Raw genomic sequence first — 12,765 nt, 5'->3', positions numbered from 1 at the left:
GCAGATATCAACTACAGCCTGGACGTTCCACCATCAGAGACTGAAACCCTACAGGCCATCAGCCAGCTGTCCAGTGGCAAGGCCTCAGGATCTGATACGATTCCAGCGGAAATCTGTAAGGATGGTGGTGCAATGCTTGTTGACAAACTCACTCAGCTGTTCCAGTCCTTCTGGAATCAAGGGTCCATTCCTCAGGAATTGAAAGACGCGTCCATCGTACACCTCTATAAGAGGAAAGGGAATCGAAAAGTTTGCGATAATCAGAGGAATATCACTGCTTTCTAGCGCAGGTAAGATCCTTGCACGAATGTTGCTGAATCTCCTGATTGACCATCTGGAACAGGGTCTACTACCCGAGACACAGTGCGGCTTCCGTAAAGAGTGTGGCACTGTGGACATGATCTTCGCAGTCCGACAGCTCCAAGAGAAGTGTCAAGAGCAGAATCGCGAATTGTACACCATCTTCGTGGATCTTACCAAGGCTTTTGACACTGTCAGTCGTGAAGGTCTGTGGCGCACCATGTCGAAGTTTGGGTGCCCTGATAGATTTATCCTGATGGTACGTCAGTTCCACGACGGCATGACGGCTCGTGTTCTGGACGACGGAGAAGCTTCAGAGGCCTTTCCCGTCACAAACGGTGTCAAGCAAGGGTGTGTGTTGGCACCGACCCTGTTCAGCATAATGTTTTCAGCCATGCTGTCAGATGCCTTTCAGAACAGTTCCTTGGGAATCAACCTGAGATACAGGACTGATGGGAAACTGTTCAACCTGCGAAGACTCAGGCTGTCACCAAAATAAAGGAGACTGTGCTACGAGACCTCCTTTTTGCTGACGACTGTGCCCTGAATGCTGGATCAGAGCAGGAAATGCAAGCTAGTATGGATAAATTTGCAGCAGCATGTGACAACTTCGGCCTTCTCATCAATATAAAGAAAACCAAAGTGTTGCACCAGCCAGCTCCGAAAGCCCAATACCAAGAGCCCACCATCACAATGAAGGGGCAAAAGCTGCAAGCAGTGGACCAATTTACATACCTTGGCAGCACCTCTCCCGTGTAGTGACAATTGACATCGAGGTCAATTGCAGAATCGCCAAGGCAAGTTCTGCATTTGGCAGACTGCTGACCAACGTGTGGGACCGCCGTGGAATAAGCCTTGCTACAAAGCTTAAAGTCTACCGAGCAGTAGTGCTAACTACCCTGATGTATGCCAGTGAGACTTGGACTGTATACAGGAGGCATGCTAGGCAACTGAACCACTTCCACATGACTTGCCTCCGCAGACTTCTGAGGATCCGGTGGCAGGATAAGGTGCCAGATACAGAAGTCCTCTCCAGAGCAGGCCTGCCGTCAGTTTACACGCTGCTCATGAAAGCCCAGACACGCTGGGCAGGCCATGTTGTAAGGATGCCAGACAACCGCATCCCCAAACAGCTCTTTATGGTGAGCTGTCTCAAGGAAAGCGATCGCACGGGGACAAAAGAAGCGATACAAAGACACGCTGAAAGCCTCTCTTAAGTCCCTGGATATCGATATCACCTCCTGGGAAATCATGGCACAAGATCGATTGACATGGCGTACGCTGATCCACCAAGGCTGCCAGACATCTGAAGCCAGAAGGATAACCCTAGCACAAGAGAAGCGAGCACTCCGTAAAGCCAGAGCTGCAAATGTTGTAACAGTGGTGCCCACACATGTCTGCCCGACATGTGGCAGAACATTCCGTGCCCGTATTGGCCTTACCAGCCATTTGCGGACGCACCGTGGACAGCTCACAACCTGATAGATGTTAAGGTCTTCTTCGAAAACGATGGACGAACATCATCATCATAATGAGAGTGATCAGTTAACGTGAGCTGTTATCAGCAGGAGAAAAAAACCTGGTGTTGGGAGGGGAACAGGAGAAAGGACAAAGGAAGCAAGAGACGAAGAGAAAAGAGGGATCAGACAGTGGATGGAGCAAGAGGTGAAACAAAAAGGACAAACCCTAATGTCCCCAGTGATTCTAAGGGACAAAATCCCAGGTGTGCAATAAAATTCTGCCTCCTTAAGCTCGTGTTTTCCATGCCTAGAATTCAACTGTCACCAGCTGGATCAGACTGAACAGGTTTCAAACCTCAAGGAGGCTCTTACCTTCTAAACAGGGACGGCTGTTTTCTAGTAAAATCACTAAAAGGGAAGGAGAAAACTCGAAAAAGGTTCCTCCTGGCGCTCACGTCCGTGAACCCGAATACTCTCCCAGTCCTCAGAGAGAGACCTGGAGAAGGAGACTTGCTGCAGCAAAGCCACAGGGGTCGCTGAGGTTTCCCTGGCCCCTCGCCCCTGTCCTGCCTGGCTGATGTCAGCATCTCTCTGTGAGGTCACCACCTCCCCACCACCTTGGACCAATAGGCTGAGGTCCTGCAAAGGGCCTTTGTGATGTCACTGCCACACCCCTCCCTTGCTGTGCCAATGTCCTGCCCTGGCCAGGCACTTTGGAGGGCCAGCTTTGAGCTACTACTCCCTGGGGATCACCCCACTCAAGGAGCGTTCGTTCTAGGCAGCAAGCCGGCTAGACAGGGAAACATCAGACGCTGCTCCCAATGCTACACTCAGTTTTTCAGAAATGAGTCGACTTTATGGCCAGAAGAGACCATTAGAGCATCTAATCTGACCCCCTGCATATCACAGGCCTCCTGCAGGACACAATAGCAGGTGAGGGTGGGGGGCTGAGGAAGCGAGTGGGCAGGCAGTGGCAGGGGTGGGGGGCAGGTGAGCTGGTCGCTGGCCCCAGCTCACCTCCACTCCGCCTTCTCCCTGAATTCGCCTCGCGCCCCCCTCCCCTGCTAATCAGCTGGTCGCGCAGGAAGCCTTGGAGGGAAGAGAAGCCGTGTGGCGGCTTCGCGCTCAGGCCCAGCAAGGTGGAGACGGAGACTAGGTGAGCTGGGGTTGGGGGGCTTCCCGCACCGCAGCAGGTAATGGTGGGGGGGTCAGGTGAGCTGGCGATGGGGGAAGAGAGCTGAGGAGGCGAGCAGACAGGTGAGCCATAGGGGGCGGGGGCTGAGGAGGCGAGTGGGCGGGCAGTGGCGGGGGGGCGGGTGAGCCGGCAGCAGGGGAGGGGGGTTGAGGAGGTGAGCAGGGGCTGGGGGGCTGACGAGGTGAATTGTGAGTCAGTGGCTGACCTGTTCTGCTGATCTGGTCTGGCTCCCAGCCCCTCTCCAAGGGTTGCAGCTGTTTGGAGGTGCTGCCTTCCACGCCTTCCTCAGTCCCACCTCATTCACTCCACAGGGCGACTGATTACAAAGTGGGGGGAAGATCTTATTCTACTTCTAGCAAAAAAGACATTTCTTTTACCTTAATTATATTACCTTAGGAGCCCCCTATAACATATTAGCAAGGTTCATTACCGCTGTTTTGGCAGGGTGGTGCAGGGGAAGGAGGGTTTGTTTCCACGAGGCGGGCGGCGCTTCGGGGGGGGGGAATTGTTTCGGAGGGGCTGGGCAACGCTAATGGGGTTCTTTTCAAAGGGCGGGCGGTGCTGGGGGGGTGTTTCAGCAGCACTGGGGGTGGGGGGGTTTCGGTGAGGCTGGAAGGTTTTCAGCCCTCAGCTGTTTTCTTTGGAGTAATATTGCCCTCGCCGCTTTACGAGTTGTGCAGGCCTAGACTAAACCACAGACCCTGGACTCAGCATTCAAGTATCCTGCAGTCTGAACTTTGAATCCGATACATTCCCTCATTGGCTACCATTGTTTGCCCAGCATGGAAGTGGTTCTTGTCCAACAAGGCAGCCAGATTGGGACCCGTAGGCATGGAATGGCTCTGAAGGAATCAGCTTCAGGTTGGGAGGCTGTCTGTAAGCGAGGACTGGCCTGTCTCCCAAGATCTGTGAGAGTGAGGGATCATCTTTAAGGATAGGTTGTAGATCTTTGATGATGCGCTGGAGAGGTTTTAGTTGGGGGCTGTAGGTGATGGCTAGTCGCGTTCTGTTATTTTCTTTGTTAGGCCTGTCCTGTAGTAGGTGGATTCTGGGTACTCTTCTGGCTCTGTCAATCTGTTTTTTCACTTCAGCGGGTGGGTATTGTAGTTTTAAGAATGCTTGATAGAGATCTTGTAGGTGGGATTGGAGCAAATGCGGTTGTATCTTAGAGCTTGGCTGTAGACAATGGATCGTGTGGTGTGTCCGGGATGGAAGCTGGAGGCATGTAGGTAAGTATAGCGGTCAGCGGGTTTCCGGTATAGGGTGATGTTTATGTGACCATCGCTTATTAGCACAGTAGTGTCTAGGAAATGGACCACTTGTGTGGATTGGTCTAGGCTGAGGTTGATGGTGGGATGGAAATTGTTAAAATCACGGTGGAATTCCTCGAGGGCTTCTTTTCCATGAGTCCAGATGATGATGTCGTCAGCAGTGTAGCGCAAGTAGAGTAGGGGCGTTAGGGAACGAGAGCTAAGGAAGCGTTGTTCTAAGTCAGCCATAAAGATGTTGGCATACTGAGGGGCCATGCGGGTACCCATAGCAGTGCCACTGACTTGAAGGTAAACATTGTCCCCAAATGTGAAATAGTTGTGGGTGAGGACAAAGTCACAAAGTTCAGCCACCAGGTTTGCCGTGATATTATCGAAGATACTGTTCCTGATGGCCTGTAGTCCATCTTTGTGGGGAATGTTGGTGTAGAGGGCTTCCAAATCCATAGTGGCCAGAATGGTGCTTTCTGGAAGATCACCAATGGATTATAGTTTCTTCAGGAAGTCAGTGGTGTCTCGAAGATAGCTGGGAGTGCTGGTAGCATAGGGCCTGAGGAGAGAGTCCACATAGCCAGACAATCCTGCTGTTAAGGTGCCAATGTTTGAGATGATGGGGTGTCCAGGATTTCCAGGTTTATGGATCTTGGGTAGCAAATAGAATACACCTATTCTGAAACTTAGACACTCCAGTCTCCCAGTATCACCACCAGGGCCACTTGTCCTGGGGATGAATGGTTATGAAAACCAACACCCCAATAAAAGAAAACGGTTCTCTCGATCCCAAGGAATCAAGCCCCAGACCCAGGTCAATATACAAATCAGATCTTACCCACAAATCATGCTGTTGCCAATCCTTTAGAATCTAAAATCTAAAGGTTTATTCATAAAGGGGAAAAGGTAGAGATGAGAGCTAGAATTGGTTAAATGGAATCAATTACATACAGTAATGGCAAAGTTCTTAGTTCAGGCTTGTAGCAGTGATGGAGTAAACTGCAGGTTCAAATCAAGTCTCTGGAGTACATCCTCCTCTGGGATGGGTCCTCAGTCCCTTGTGTAGAGCTTCAGTTTGTAGCGAAGTTCCTCCAGAGGTAAGAAGCAGGATTGAAGACAAGATGGAGATGAGGCATTAGCCTTATATAGGCTTTTCCAGGTGTAAGAACCTCTTTGTTCCTTACTGTGGAAAATTACAGCAAAATGGAGTCTGGAGTCACATGGGCAAGTCCCTGCATACTTTGCTGAGTTACAAGGCGTAAATTGGTTAATTGTGTAGCTGATGGTCCTTAATGGGACATCAAGCAGGATAGGCAGAGCTAACACCAACTTGTCTGGGATATCACCCAGAAGCACAGCACAAATTTGAAATACAGACAGTATAGAGCCAATATACATAACGTCAACTACAAAAGGATACATGCACACAGACAGCATAATCATAACCAGCAACCCATAACCTGGCCTTAGACATCTTATATGACCCTTTTTTACATAAGATTTGGTGGCACTACAGGACCTTGGTTGCAACCATGTTCTATATGGTCCCAGTTTATATCAATAACATCACAGGGAGTGACACAGGACAGCAAATTCCCACCTACCCAAGGGCAAATTGTTGCAGATAAAATGGGTTGAGTTCATATCCCAAAGCTGAGGAGAATTGAAGAATTATGGAAAAAATAGCTTGTCCCCTGACTGCCCCCTCCTGAGACCCTGCCCCTAACTGCCCTCCAGGATCCAACCCCCTATCTAAGCCTCCCTGTTCCTTGTCCCCTGACTTCCCCTCCTGAGACCCCCACTATAACTGTCTCCTAGGACCCTACCTGTCCACCTGACCCTTATCCACACCCCACCCCAGACAGACCCCTGGGACTCCCACGCCCCATCCAACCGCCTCCCGCCCCTGACAGGACCCCAGAACTCCTGACGCATCCAACTCCCTCTGCTCCCTGCCTGCTCCAACCCCGCTCCACCCCACCCCCAACCCATCCAACCCCTGCTCCTTGTCCCCTGACCGCCTCCAGAGGCCCTCCACCCTCTAATCACCCCCCCAACTATCCAACCCCCCTCCCCACCTCCTGGCAGCTCTGTCTAGTGGCTGCTCCCACCCACACACTCAAAGTGGCGGAGGAGGTTCCCTCTCCTTCAGGGGGAAGGTTGCCTAGTGGTTAAGGCACAGGACTCAGGCTCAGGTGTTCTGGGTTTGAGTCTCTGCTCTGCCACAGACTCCCTGCTTAGCCTTGGAAAAGTCACTTCACCTCCTTGTGCCCTAGATCCCACCTGCCCAATGGGGCCAACACTGACCCTGCCTCCTGGGCTAAATCCATTCATGGGTGGGTGATGGTGGGGGGGGAATGGAGATACCAATATGGGGAGATTTGGGCTGAATTTCTCCACAGCCAGAGAGTGGGAGCCAGCTCCAAAGGGGGGATGGGAGCGAGAGGGGCTCAGGCCAGCTCCACACAGAGGGGGGTCAGGGCTTCAGCCCTGCAACTTGTGCCACTAAGGTGGCTGGGGCTCCCGAGCCGGGGACTTCAGCCCCACATCTTCTGCTAGGGTCCGGGGTTCTCCTGCCTGCCCCAGGGTGGCTCCTCTCCCCCTCCCCCCAGTGCAGCTCCTGCTGGGGGCTGGGCTTCTCCCCCCGGCCTCCCAACCCAGCGGGGCTTCTCCTCCCCGCTCCAGCTCAGCTCCTCTCTCCCCCCACCCCGCCGGTATCTGGAGCTTCTCCTCCCCCCAACCTCCCCCTGTCCCAGCCCAGCTGGGCTCCCCGGGGCACCCGCCGCTGCTGTGGCCGGAGCGGAGCCTGGCGGGCAGGGAGCAGCGATTCACGCGGGGGCCCTGGAAGAGCCCCCAGCCGAGCGGGGCGGGGCCGCCCCAGGAGCGGGGGCTCTGCTGCTGCTGGCCCCGCCCCCACCGACCCCTGGGGCTGTTTGGGGCTCACCCAGCCCCAGGAGCGGGGGAGCAGCGGAGCGGAGCCTGCCCAGCAAACAGCTGATCGCAGCTGCGCCCAGGCCGCCCCCGGGGAAAAGCTCCGCGGAGGAGGCGCCACACGCTACCGGCAGCGGGTCATTCCCGGGGGGCCGAGCACCCGCCTGCAGCCACCGCAGCCTCCTCCCCACCCCGGAACCCCACGGGAGGGGGAGCAGCCTCCCAGCCGGGGCTCAGGGCATTGGGGTGCCGGGTCCCCTGCGCACGCCTGGGCCCGGGACACTCACACACACTCTGCCCCGGGCTCCCCTGGTGCCCAGAGACCGATCAACCCCGCCTGCCCCCGCCCGCAGCTCCGGCCTCTCCTCCCGCCCCGCCAGCCGCACCCAGGGAGCCCCGGGCCCCAGGCTCTGTCCCCACCTGGACCCAGCGGGCCGGGCAGCTCCTGCTGCAGCTGAGAACAGCGGCTCCGCTCCGGCCCGGGCGGCTCCAGCGCTGCTGGCAGCACGTGGCCACCAGGGAGCAGCTGCTGAGCCCGGGCTTCTGCGTCACAATGTGCCAGAGCCCCGGCCCCAGGAGCTGCCCCGCCCCGGCTGTGCCAGAGCCCCGCCCCAGGAGCTGCCCCTGCCCCGGGCTGTGCCAGAGCCCCGCCCCAGGAGCTGCCCTGCCCCGGGCTGGGCCAGAGCCCCGCCCCAGGAGCTGCCCTGCCCTGGGCTGTGCCAGAGCCCCGCCCCCAGGAGCTGCCCCCAGGCTGTGCCAGAGCCCCGCCCCAGGAGCTGCCCCACCCCGGGCTGTGCCAGAGCCCCGCCCCAGGAGCTGCCCTGCCCCGGGCAGTGCCAGAGCCCCGCCCCAGGAGCTGCCCCACCCTGGGCTGTGCCAGAGCCCCGCCCCAGGAGCTGCCCCGCCCCGGGCTGTGCCAGAGCCCTGCCCCAGGAGCTGCCCTGCCCGCGGGCTGTGCCAGAGCCCCGCCCCAGGAGCTGTTCCGCCCCTGGGCTGTGCCAGAGCCCCGCCCCCAGGAGCTGCCCTGCCCCGGGCTGTGCCAGAGCCCCGCCCCAGGAGCTGCCCCACCCTGGTCTGTGCCAGAGCCCCGCCCCAGGAGCTGCCCTGCCCCGGGCTGTGCCACAGCCCCGCCCCAGGAACTGCCCCGCCCCTGAGCTGTGCCAGAGCCCCGCCCCCAGGCTGTGCCCGAGCCCCGCCCCCAGGAGCTGCCCCGCCCCCCGGGCTGTGCCAGAGCCCCGCCCCAGGAGCTGCCCCACCCCCGGGCTGTGCCAGAGCCCCGCTCCCAGGAGCTGACCCATGTTGGGTCTCTGGGATTTGTTCTCCTGCCTCCTTCTTCCCAGCACCCCCACCCCCCATCCCCAGCTGCTCCCTTCCTGTGTCTGCAAACACCCCCCAGGGCTGCAGCGCTCGCTGGGGCTGGCTCCAGTGGCTGAAGTTGCCTCCATCTCTGATCACCCCAGGGAGGGACAAACAGAGGAGATGGGCCCAGGGTGCGAAAGCGGAATTAGGGGGCAGGGAAAGAAGGACAGTTTGGAAAGGTGGGTTTTTGCGGTGGGGGGGGTGATCCAGATGGACTCAGAAGAAGGTGGGCAGCAAAGGCTCAGGAAAATTGAGGGGAACCCCCTGGGTGTCCTAGTGTTGGCCAGGGATTGTACAGCACCTAGCGCAATATGGGGTCCCAGAGCCGTAACTAGCTATTTTTCCACCCAACGCAAAAATATAAAATTGCGCCCCCCCATAGGGTACAGGTGGGGGCGGGGAGCCCAGGGCTGGGGCAGCAGAGGGTGTGTGGGTGGGGAAGCACTGGTGGGGAGGGGGGAGCACAGCTGGGGCAACGTTGGGAATGTGTGCCACACCCCTCCCTTGATGGGCCAATGTCCTGCCCCTGGCCAGGCACTTTGCAGGTTTGAACTACTCCCTGTGGATCACCCCACTCAAGGAGCGTTTGTTCTAGGCAGCAAGCCGGCTAGACAGGGAAACATCAGACGTTGCTCCCAATGCTACACTCAGTTTTTCAGAAATTAGTCGACTTCATGGCCAGAAGAGACCATTAGAGCATCTAATCTGACCCCCTGCATATCACAGGCCTCCTGTAAGACACCATAGCTACTTTTGGGGCAAACACATTCCAGAAAGGCATCTAATCTTCATTAAATGACATCAAGAGATGGAGAATCCACCACTTTCCTTGGTAGCTTGTTCCTGTGGTTAATCATCCTCGCTGTTGAATATTTGTGCCTTAGTTGTAATATGAATTTCTCTCTTTTCATCTTCCAGCCATTGGGTCTTGTTAGGCCTTTTTCTGCTCAATTAAAGAGCCCTTTAATACCCAATCTTTTCTCTCCATTAAGGCACTTCAACACTTCAATGAAGTCACCTTTCAATCTTCTTTTGATAAGCTAAACAGGTTGAGCTCTTTCAATAGCTCACTAGAAGGCATTTTTCTCCAGCCCTCAGAACCCTTGGTGGCTCTTTGCTGCCCCAGCTCCAATTCCACAACATCTTTTTCAAACGAGGACACCAAAACTGGAGGCAGTATTCCAGTATCAGTCTCACTGATGCCGTGTCACCTCTTGTAATGTTATTGACATAATCTGTAACTGTATAGATCACTGCTGCGACCACGGTTCTATATTTGCAGCCAATATTGTAGAAAGGTTGTCGTGTAAGAGGGTCTATGGAGAGGTTCTGATTGGCTGATTATAATGATGCTATCTCTAGATGTGTATCATTTTTGTAGTTGACGTTATGAATATTGGCTCTATGCTGCCCGTATTTCAAACTTGTGCTCTGCTTCCAGGGAACACCCCAGCCAGACAAGTTGGTGTCAGTTCTGCCTAGAATGAACGCTGCTGGAGTGGGGTGATCCACCTGGAGTAGCTCAAACCTCCAAAGTGCCTGGCCAGGGGCAGGACATTAGCACAGCAAGGGAGGGGTGTGGCAGTGACATCACAAAGGCCTTTTGCAGGACCTCAGCCTATTGGTCCAAGGTGGTGGGGAGGTGGTGACCTCACAGAGAGATGCTGACATCAGCCAGGCAGGACCGGGGCGAGGGGCCAGGGAAACCTCAGAGACCCCTGTGGCTTTGCTGCAGCAAGTCTCCTTCTCCAGGTCTCTCTCTGAGGACTGAGAGAGTATTCGGGTTCACGGACGTGAGCGCCAGGAGGAACCTCTTTCGAGTTTTCTCCTTCCCTTTGAGTGATTTTACTAGAAAACAGCCGTCCCTGTTTAGAAGGTAAGAGCCTCCTGGAGGTTTGAAACCTGTTCAGTCTGATCCATCTGGTGAGAGTTGAATTCTAGGATGGAAAACACGAGCTTAAGGAGGCCGAATTTTATTTGATCCCCACCAGTGAGCTGGGCCATCCTTTGGGCTCTCTGGTGAGAACCCTCAGCCTCCCTTCCTCAGTCTCTACCCTGATTGGCTGAGCAGGGGGTTATTGACAGGGAGGAGACTCAGGTCCTTGTTGGTCTCTTTTAAGACCAAGGAAATAAGTCAGAACAGTTCTATGTTTGACGAATTTTGCTGCTTCTCTGCATTAATTGTCTCTAAGCAGTTCATGATTCTCTCTAACACTGCAGTTCTCCTCAAATACTTGCTGAATAATTCCTGTGCACTGTTGTTGGTCTGGAGCTCATCAGAGAGCACTTTACTCAGGTCATTCAATGTCTGAAATTCAAGATCCGATGGTTAGTTTGAAAATCAGGGCTCTTGGGTCCTGTTCCCAACTCTGCCACTGGCTGGGTGTGTGACCTCAGACAAGTCATTTCTCCTTTCTCAGCCTTAGCTTCTCCCTCTTTCAAGGAGGGATAATAATGATCCGCTCCTACCTACCTCACGGGGGGTGGAGGATGGGGATCCATTGGAGAGTGTCACTAGGAGTAGTGCATAATATGAGGTGTCCTATCACGTTTACTCAGAGCAGATTATGACATAATAGAGTAGCTGAAATAGTCTATTTGATTTGTTTTTTTTTTATTTTGAAATTGTTAAGAGCAGCAACGACTTAGCTCAGACTGAAGCATCTTATCTAATGTTTGAGATCGAAGTGTCTCCTCTTTTTGTGCGACGAGACAATTTAACGCACTGTGACAAACAGGAGATGCTTTTGTTTTGCAACAAAATATTTTTGCAAAGAACTTTCATCCCACTTGTTATGATTTCGAGAAACAAACTGGTTTAGTCTGAATGGGATTTTCTGACAGAAATGGTTTCAATGAAATTTCCCACCATCTCGATTCCTGGGCTCCATCCCTGCCTCTGGGGGTTTGCTATTTGTTAGAACAGGAGTCGGAACTGGTGGCTTCTCTTTCTGGCTCTGCCACTGCCTTGCTGTGTAGGCCCTTGGGTAGGTCACTTCCATTCTCTGTGCCTCAGGCTCCTCCCCATCTGTCCAATGGGAACAGGGACAATTCTCAAGCTCTGGGCAGTCGTGAGCCTGAGTGAGATAAGGGGCGTTAAAGCCCTCTGTGAAGGAGAAAGGGGAGTTTCACGGTGTTTAACACCAAGGAATTCTAAAGTTTGCTAAAATGTCTAGTCTGCGGAAACAAGAAATGGTCGGGGCCAAACTTTTTAACCACTGCCTTTTCTAAAGCCCACTCAGGGATGCGAGTCTCTGTCTTTTCAGTACCTGGGGTTCTTTGCCAGCAGGAGAGAAGAGGTTCCTGCCTCCATTTTTGTGGCCTTAACAAACCAGGTGTTGTGCCCCAGTTCTCATCTGAGATCCCTGAAAAAGAACATCTTCCCATCCATGAACAAGACAGGACCTATCTTTGAAAGGGGAACAAAGAGACCCCTGGGACGTGCAGACTAGCCAGCCTCACTTCCATAGCCGGAGAGATACTGCAATACATTCTTAAACACTCAGTTTGTCAGCAGCACCTACAGGATAATTTGGTTCTTAGGACAAGGGAGCATGGATTTGTCAAGAACAAATCATTCCAAACCCAGCCTCTTTCCTTCTTTGGCAGGGTTCCGGGCCTGGTGGATGTGGGTAAACAGTAGATGGGATCTATCTCGGGGTTACTAAGGCTTTTGACACAGTCCCGCAGGACATTCTCACAAGCAAACCAGGGAAATGCGGTCTAGATGCAATCAGTGTCGTGGGTGCAGAGCTGGTTGAAAGCCCAGACTCCAAGGGCCCTTCTCCATGTTTGGCTGCCCAACGGAGAGGGTGCACCTTGTGGGTCTGGCAGGGGTCAGTCCGGGGTCCGGTACTATTCAATAGTTTCATGAATAATTTGGAAAATGGAGTGGAGAGCATGCTTCTAAAATGTGCAACTGACACCAAGCACTTTGGAGCACAGAATCGGAATTCAAAACGCCCTTAACAAATTGGAGACTTGGTCTTCTTGAGCCAAACCCCATGGCTGGGCCCCTCTCTCTAGACTGGGCTGAAGTGAAACCCCAGAGCCAAACACTCCTCCTCCTCGGCAGTGCGCTCCGACCTTGAATGGTCAGATGCTGCTTAGCTCTGTCAGAGCAGCTTTGGCTGGGGGATTCTCCCAGCACTTTCCAATAGCAGGAAAGTACGAAATCCCCATTTGCCTGCTGGGGACGGTCTCTTCCCCCCTCCCCTGTTTTGTATTAATTTTTATTTTGACGTGTTTGGCTTAACCGTGA

The sequence above is a fragment of the Mauremys reevesii genome, linkage group 14 (assembly GCF_016161935.1).
Source record: "Mauremys reevesii isolate NIE-2019 linkage group 14, ASM1616193v1, whole genome shotgun sequence".
Lineage (NCBI taxonomy): Eukaryota > Metazoa > Chordata > Testudines > Geoemydidae > Mauremys > Mauremys reevesii.
The sequence above is the reverse complement of the archived record's forward strand: the minus strand, read 5'-3'. Positions refer to the sequence as shown.